Genomic DNA, 8815 nt, shown 5'->3' on the forward strand with positions numbered 1-8815 from the left:
GAAGCAAACACTTGTGTGAACTGTGCATTGATTCCTACATACTTGCATATTGCAATTGTTATATTACTTTACATTGACAATATCCATGAGATATACATGTTATAAGTTGAAAGCAACCGCTAAAACTTCAATCTTCCTTTGTGTTGCTTCAATACCTTTACTTGGATTTATTGCTTTATGAGTTAACTCTTATGCAAGACTTATTGATGCTTGTCTTGAAAGTACTATTCATGAAAAGTCTTTGCTTTATGATTCATTTGTTTACTAATGTCATTACCATTGTTTTGATCGTTGCATTCATTACATATGCTTACAATAGTATGATCAAGGTTATGATGGCATGTCACTCCAGAAATTATCTTTGTTATCGTTTGCCTGCTTGGGACGAGCAGGAACTAAGCTTGGGGATGCTGATACGTCTCCGACGTATCGATAATTTCTTATGTTCCATGCCACATTATTGATGATATCTACATGTTTTATGCATACTTTATGTCATATTTATGCATTTTCCGGCACTAACCTATTAACGAGATGCCGAAGAGCCGATTCGTTGTTTTCTCGCTATTTTTGGTTTCGGAAATCCTAGTAAGGAAATATTCTCGGAATTGGACGAAATCAACGCCCGAGGGCCTATTTTTCCACGAAGCTTCCGGAAGACCGAGATGGAAACGAAGTGAGGCGACGAGGCGGCGACACGCCGGGCGGCGCGGCCCACCTCCCGGCCGCGCGGCCCCGTTGTGTGGGCCCCCGTGACGCCTCCCGACCTGCCCTTCCGCCTACATATAGTCTTCATCGCGAAACCCCCGGTACCGAGAGCCACGATACGGAAAACCTTCCAGAGACGCCGCCGCCGCCAATCCCATCTCGGGGGATTCAGGAGATCGCCTCCGGCTCCCTGCCGGAGAGGGGAATCATCTCCCGGAGGACTCTTCACCGCCATGGCGCCTCCGGAGTGATGAGTGAGTAGTTCACCCCTAGACTATGGGTCCATAGCAGTAGCTAGATGGTCGTCTTCTCCTTATGTGCTTCATTGTCGGATCTTGTGAGCTGCCTAACATGATCAAGATCATCTATCTGTAATGCTATATGTTGTGTTTGTTGGGATCCGATGGATAGAGAATACTATGTTATGTTGATTATCAATCTATTACCTATGTGTTGTTTATGATCTTGCATGCTCTCCGTTATTAGTAGAGGCTCGGCCAAGTTTTTACTCTTAACTCCAAGAGGGAGTATTTATGCTCGATAGTGGGTTCATGCCTCCATTAAATCTGGGACAAGTGACGTGAAAGTTCTAAGGTTGTGGGTGTGTTGTTGCCACTAGGGATAAAACATTGATGCTATGTCCAAGGATGTAGTTATTGATTACATTACGCACCATACTTAATGCAATTGTCTCGTTGTTTGCAACTTAATATCGGAAGGGGTTCGGATGATAACCTCGAAGGTGGACTTTTTAGGCATAGATGCATGCTGGATAGCGGTCTATGTACTTTGTCGTAATGCCCAATTAAATCTCACTATACTCATTATATCATGTATGTGCATGGTCATGCCCTCTCTATTTGTCAATTGCCCAACCGTAATTTGTTCACCCAACATTCTATTTATCTTATGGGAGAGACACCTCTAGTGAACTGTGGACCCCGGTCCTATTCTTTTACATCGAATACAATCTCATCGCAATACTTGTTCTACTCGTTTTCTCGCAAACAATCATCATCCACACTATACATCTAATCCTTTGTTACGATGAAGCTCGGTGAGATTGACAACCTCACTGTTTCGTTGGGGTAAAGTACTTTGGTTGTGTTGTGCAGGTTCCACGTTGGCGCCGGAATCACTGGTGTTGCGCCGCACTACATTCCGCCACCAACAACCTTCAACGTGCTTCTTGACTCCTACTGGTTCGATTAAACCTTGGTTTCTTTCTGAGGGAAAACTTGCTACTGTGCGCATCACACCTTCCTCTTGGGGTTCCCAACGGACGTGTCATCTACGCGCATCAGGCATCCCCAAGCTTAGACGTTTGAGTCTTCTCGAAATATGCAGGGATGAACTACGGGGGCATCCCCAAGCTTAAGACTTTTCACTCTTCTTGATCATATTATATCATCCTCCTCTCTTGATCCTTGAAAACTTCCTTCACACCAAACTCAAAGAAATCTCATTAGAGGGTTAGTGCATAATCAAAAATTCACATGTTCAACAAGGACACAATCATTCCCAACACTTCTGGACATTACCCAAGGTTACTGAAATTTAATGGAGCAAAGAAACCCAGTCAAACACAGTAAAAGAGGCAATGCGAAATAAAAGGCAGAATCTGTCAAAACAGAACAGTCCGTAAAGATGAATTTTTTCGAGGCACTTAACTTGCTCAGATGGAAAAGCTCCAGTTGAATGAAAGTTGCGTACATATCTGAGGATTACTCATGAATTTTTTAAAGAGTTTTAGATTTTTCTACAAAGAGAACAGCTCAAATTCGTGACTGCTAAAAATCTGTTTCTGCGTAGAAATCCAAATCTAGTATCAACTTTCTATCAAAGACTTTACTTGGCACAACAATGCAATAAAATAAAGATAAAAAGGTATTGCTACAGTAGTAACAAGCACCTTGACTCAAATATAAAACAACAATTGCAGAAATAAAATAATGGGTTGTCTCCCATAAGCGCTTTTCTTTAACGCCTCTCAGCTAGGCGCAGAAAGTGAAAATCAAGTAACATCAAGAGAAGAAGCATCAACATCATAATTTGTTCTAATTATAGAATCAAAAGGCATCTTCATTCTCTTTCTAGGGAAGTGTTCCATACCTTTCTTAAGAGGTAATTGATATTTAATATTTCCTTCTTTCATATCAATAATAGCACCAACGGTTCGAAGAAAGGGTCTTCCCAAAACAATAGGACAAGATGCATTGCATTCAATATCCAAAACACAGAGACAATTTTGTCAACGGTAGTAATAATTCATATGTGTTATGCATAAAACATCCTATAAGTTGCAAGCCTCATGCATAGAATACCAATAGTGCTCGCACCTTGCCCTAATTGGCTCGGATTTCCATGGATTATCATTGCATTACATATGTTTCAACCAAGTGTCACAAAGGGGTACCTCTATGCCACCTGTACAAAGGTCCAAGGAGATAGATCGCATTTGATTTCTTGTTTTTGATCAATCTCAACTTGAGGACATCCGTACCGGGACACCATAGAAAACAGATAATGGACCCCTCTTTAATGCTTAAGCATTCAACAACAGATAATATTGTCATAAGAGATTGAGGATTAATTGTCCAAACTGAAACTTCCACCATGATACATCGCTTTAGTTGGTGGCCCAATGTTCTTCTCTAACAATATGCATACTTGATGCGTGTAGTTGACACGTCCGTTGGGAACCCCAAGAGGAAGGTGTGATGCGCACAGCGGCAAGTTTCCCTCAGTAAGAAACCAAGGTTTAATCGAACCAGTAGGAGTCAAGAAGCACGTTGAAGGTTGATGGCGGCGGGATGTAGTGCGGCGCAACACCGGAGATTCCGGCGCCAACGTGGAACCCGCACAACACAACCAAAGTACTTTGCTCCCAACGAAACAAGTGAGGTTGTCAATCTCACCGGCTTGTCGTAACAAAGGATTAACCATATTGAGTGGAAGATGATTGTTTGCAAGAACACAAGAAAGAACAAGTATTGCAACAGATTTGTATTTCAAGTATAAAAGAATGGACCGGGGTCCACAGCTCACTAGAGGTGTCTCTCCCATAAGATAAAAGCATGTTGGGTGAACAAATTACAATCGGGCAATTGACAAATAGAGAGGGCATAACAATGCACATACATGTCATGATAAATATAGTGAGATTTAATTGGGCATTACGACAAAGTACATAGACCGCTATCCAAACATGCATCTATGCCTAAAAAGTCCACCTTCAGAGTTATCGTCCGAACCCTTCCGCATTAAGTTGCAAAACAACGGACAATTGCATTAAGTATGGTGCGTAATGTAATCAATAACTACATCCTCGGACATAGCATCAATGTTTTATCCCTAGTGGCAACAGCACATCCATAACCTTAGGGGTTTCTATCACTCCCCCAGATTCACGGAGACATGAACCCACTATCGAGCATAAATACTCCCTCTTGGAGTTAATAGAGAAAACTTGGCCAGAGCCTCTACTAATAACGGAGAGCATGCAAGATCTTAAACAACACATAGGTAATAACTTGATAATTAACATAACATAGTATTCTCTATCCATCGGATCCCGACAAACACAACATATAGCATTACAGATAGATGATCTTGATCATGTTAGGCAGCTCACAAGATCCAACAATGAAGCACAATGAGGAGAAGACAACCATCTAGCTACCGCTATGGACCCATAGTCCAGGGGTGAACTACTCACTCATCACTCCGGAGGCGACCATGGCGGTGAAGAGTCCTCCGGGAGATGAATCCCCTCTCCGGCAGGGTGCCGGAGGAGATCTCCGTAATCCCCCGAGATGGGATTGGCGGCGGCGGCGTCTCGCAAGGTTTTCCGTATCGTGGCTCTCGGTACCGGGGGTTTCGCGACGGAGGCTATTTGTAGGCGGAAGGGCAGGTAAAGAGGCGGCACGAGGGGCCCACACCATGGGTCGGTGCGGCCGGGGCCCGGGCCGCGCCGCCCGGTGTTACGCCACCTCGTGGCCCCACTTCGACTCTCCTTCGGTCTTCCGGAAGCTTCGTGGCAAAATAGGACCCCGGGCGTTGATTTCGTCCAATTCCGAGAATATTTCGTTACTAGGATTTCTGAAACCAAAAACAGCAGAAAACAACGAATCGGCTCTTCGGCATCTTGTTAATAGGTTAGTTCCGTAAAATGCACGAATATGACATAAAGTGTGCATAAAACATGTAGATATCATCAATAATGTGGCATGGAACATAAGAAATTATCGATACGTCGGAGACGTATCAGCATCCCCAAGCTTAGTTCTCGCTCGTCTCGAGCAGGTAAAATGATAACAAAGATAATTTCTGAAGTGACATGCCATCATAACCTTGATCATACTATTTGTAAACATATGTAATGAATGCAGCGATCAAAACAATGGTAATGACATGAGTAAACAAGTGAATCATAAAGCAAAGACTTTTAATGAATAGTACTTCAAGACAAGCATCAATAAGTCTTGCATAAGAGTTAACACATAAAGCAATAAATTAAAGTAAAGGTATTGAAGCAACACAAAGGAAGATTAAGTTTCAGCGGTTGCTTTCAACTTATAACATGTGTATCTCATGGATAATTGTCAACATAGAGTAATATAACAAGTGCAATATGCAAGTATGTAGGAATCAATGCACGGTTCACACAAGTGTTTGCTTCTTGAGGTGGAGAGAGATAGGTGAACTGACTCAACATAAAAGTAAAAAGAATGGTCCTTCAAAGGGGAAAGCATCGATTGCTATATTTGTGCTAGATCTTTTATTTTGAAAACATGAAACAATTTTGTCAACGGTAGTAATAAAGCATATGAGTTATGTAAATTATATCTTACAAGTTGCAAGCCTCATGCATAGTATACTAATAGTGCCCGCACCTTGTCCTAATTAGCTTGGACTACCGGATCATCACAATACACATGTTTTAACCAAGTGTCACAATGGGGTACCTCCATGCCGCCTCGTACAAAGGTCTAAGGAGAAAGCTCGCATTTTGGATTTCTCGCTTTTGATTATTCTCAACTTAGACATCCATACCGGGACAACATGGACAACAGATAATGGACTCCTCTTTAATGCATAAGCATGTGGCAACAATTAGTGTTCTCATATGAGATTGAGGATATATGTCCAAAACTGAAACTTCCACCATGATTCATGGCTTTAGTTAGCGGCCCAATGTTCTTCTCTAACAATATGCATGCTCTAACCATTAAAGTGGTATATCTCTCTTACTTCGTACAAGACGGACATGCATAGCAACTCACATGATATTCAACAAAGAATAGTTGATGGCGTCCCCGTAAGCATGGTTATCGCACAACAAGCAACTTAATAAGAGATAAAGTGCATAAGTACATATTCAATACCACAATAGTTTTTAAGCTATTTGTCCCATGAGCTATATATTGCAAAGGTGAATGATGGAATTTTAAAGGTAGCACTCAAGCAATTTACTTTGGAATGGCGGAGAAATACCATGCAGTAGGTAGGTATGGTGGACACAAATGGCATAGTGGTTGGCTCAAGGATTTTGGATGCATGAGAAGTATTCCCTCTCGATACAAGGTTTAGGCTAGCAAGGTTATTTGAAACAAACACAAGGATGAACGGTGCAGCAAAACTCACATAAAAGACATATTGTAAACATTATAAGACTCTACACCGTCTTCCTTGTTGTTCAAAACTCAATACTAGAAATTATCTAGACTTTAGAGAAACTAAATATGCAAACCAAATTAGCAAGCTCTAAGTGTTTCTTCATTAATGGGTGCAAAGTATATGATGCAAGAGCTTAAACATGAGCACAACAATTGCCAAGTATCAAATTATCCAAGACATTTTAGAATTACTACATGTAGCATTTTCCAATTCCAACCATATAACAATTTAACGAAGAAGAAACTTCGCCATGAATACTATGAGTAAAGCCTAAGGACATACTTGTCCATATGCTACAGCGGAGCGTGTCTCTCTCCCATACAATGAATGCTAGGATCCATTTTATTCAAACAAAACAAAAAACAAAAACAAACCGACGCTCCAAGCAAAGTGCATAAGATGTGACGGAATAAAAATATAGTTTCAGGGGAGGAACCTGATAATGTTGTTGATGAAGAAGGGGATGCCTTGGGCATCCCCAAGTTTAGACGCTTGAGTCTTCTTAGAATATGCAGGGGTGAACCACCGGGGCATCCCCAAGCTTAGAGCTTTCACTCTCCTTGATCATATTGTATCATACTCCTCTCTTGATCCTTGAAAACTTCCTCCACACCAAACTCGAAACAACTCATTAGAGGGTTAGTGCACAATAAAAATTAACATGTTCAGAGGTGACACAATCATTCTTAACACTTCTAGACATTGCATAAAGCTACTGGACATTAATGGATCAAAGAAATTCATCCAACATAGCAAAAGAGGCAATGCGAAATAAAAGGCAGAATCTGTCAAAACAGAACAGTCCGTAAAGATGGATTTTATTAAAGAACCAGCCTTGCTCAAATGAAAATGCCCAAATTGAATGAAAGTTGCGTATATATCTGAGGATCACTCACGTAAATTGGCTTAATTTTCTGAGTTACCTACAGAGAATTAGACCCAGATTCGTGACAACGAAAGAAATCAGAATCGCGCAAGTAATCCAAATCTAGTATTCACTTTACTATCAAAGACTTTACTTGGCACAACAAAACATAAAACTAAGATAAGGAGAGGTTGCTACAGTAGTAAAAAACTTCCAAGACTCAAATATAAAACAAAAATACTGTATTAAAAACATGGGTTGTCTCCCATAAGGGCTTTTCTTTAACGCCTTTCAGCTAGGCGCAGAAAGTGTATATCAAGTAACATCAAGAGATGAAACATCAACATCATAATTTGCTCTAATAATAGAATCAAAAGGTAACTTCATTCTCTTTCTAGGGAAGTGTTCCATACCTTTCTTGAGAGGAAATTGATATTTAATATTACCTTCCTTCATATCAATAGTAGCACCAACGGTTCGAAGAAAAGGTCTTCCCAATATAATGGGGCAAGATGCATTGCATTCAATATCCAAGACAACAAAATCAACGGGGACAAGGTTATTGTTAACCATAATATGAATATTATCAACTCTCCCCAAAGGTTTCTTTTTAGCATTATCAGCGAGATTAACATCCAAATAACAATTTTTCAATGGTGGCAAGTCAAGCATATCATAGACTTTCTTAGGCATAACAGAAATACTTGCACCAAGATCACATAAAGCATTACAATCAAAATCATTGACCCTCATTTTAATGATGGGCTCCCAACCATCCTCTAGCTTTCTAGGAATAGAAGTTTCAAGCTTTAGTTTCTCTTCTCTAGCTTTTATGAGAGCATTTGTAATATGTTTTGTGAAAGCCAAGTTTACAGCGCTAGCATTGGGACTCTTAGCAAGTTTTTGTAAGAACTTTATAACTTCAGAGATGTGGCAATCATCAAAATCTAAATCATTATGAGCTACAGCAATGGGATCATCATCCCCAATGTTGGAAAAAATTTCAGCAGCTTTATCACGAGCAGTTTCAGCAGCTTTAGCAGTCAGGTAATTTTGCGCGCTTTGCACTAGGAGTAGAAACATTGCCAACACCAATTATTTTACCATTAATAGTAGGAGGTGCAGCAACATGTGAGGAATCAACATTACTAGTGGTGGTAATAGTCCAAACTTTAGCTACATTTTTCTCTTTAGCTAGTTTTTCATTTTCTTCTCTATCCCACCTAGCACGTAGTTCAGCCATTAATCTTATATTCTCATTAATTCTAACTTGGATGGCATTTGCTGTAGTAACAATTTTATTTTCAATATCCCTATTAGGCATAAATTTCGATTTCAAAAGATCAACATCAGAGGCAAGAGTATCAACCTTAGAAGCGAGAATATCAATTTTATTGAGCTTTTCCTCAACAGATTTGTTAAAGGCAGTTTGTGTACTAATAAATTCTTTAAGCATAGCTTCAAGTCCAGGGGGTGTATTCCTATTATTGTTGTAAGAATTCTCATAAGAATTAGCATAACCGTTACCATTATTATAAGGATATGGCCTATAGTTATTACTAG

Source organism: Lolium rigidum, chromosome 4 (genome assembly GCF_022539505.1).
Source record: "Lolium rigidum isolate FL_2022 chromosome 4, APGP_CSIRO_Lrig_0.1, whole genome shotgun sequence".
NCBI lineage: Eukaryota > Viridiplantae > Streptophyta > Magnoliopsida > Poales > Poaceae > Lolium > Lolium rigidum.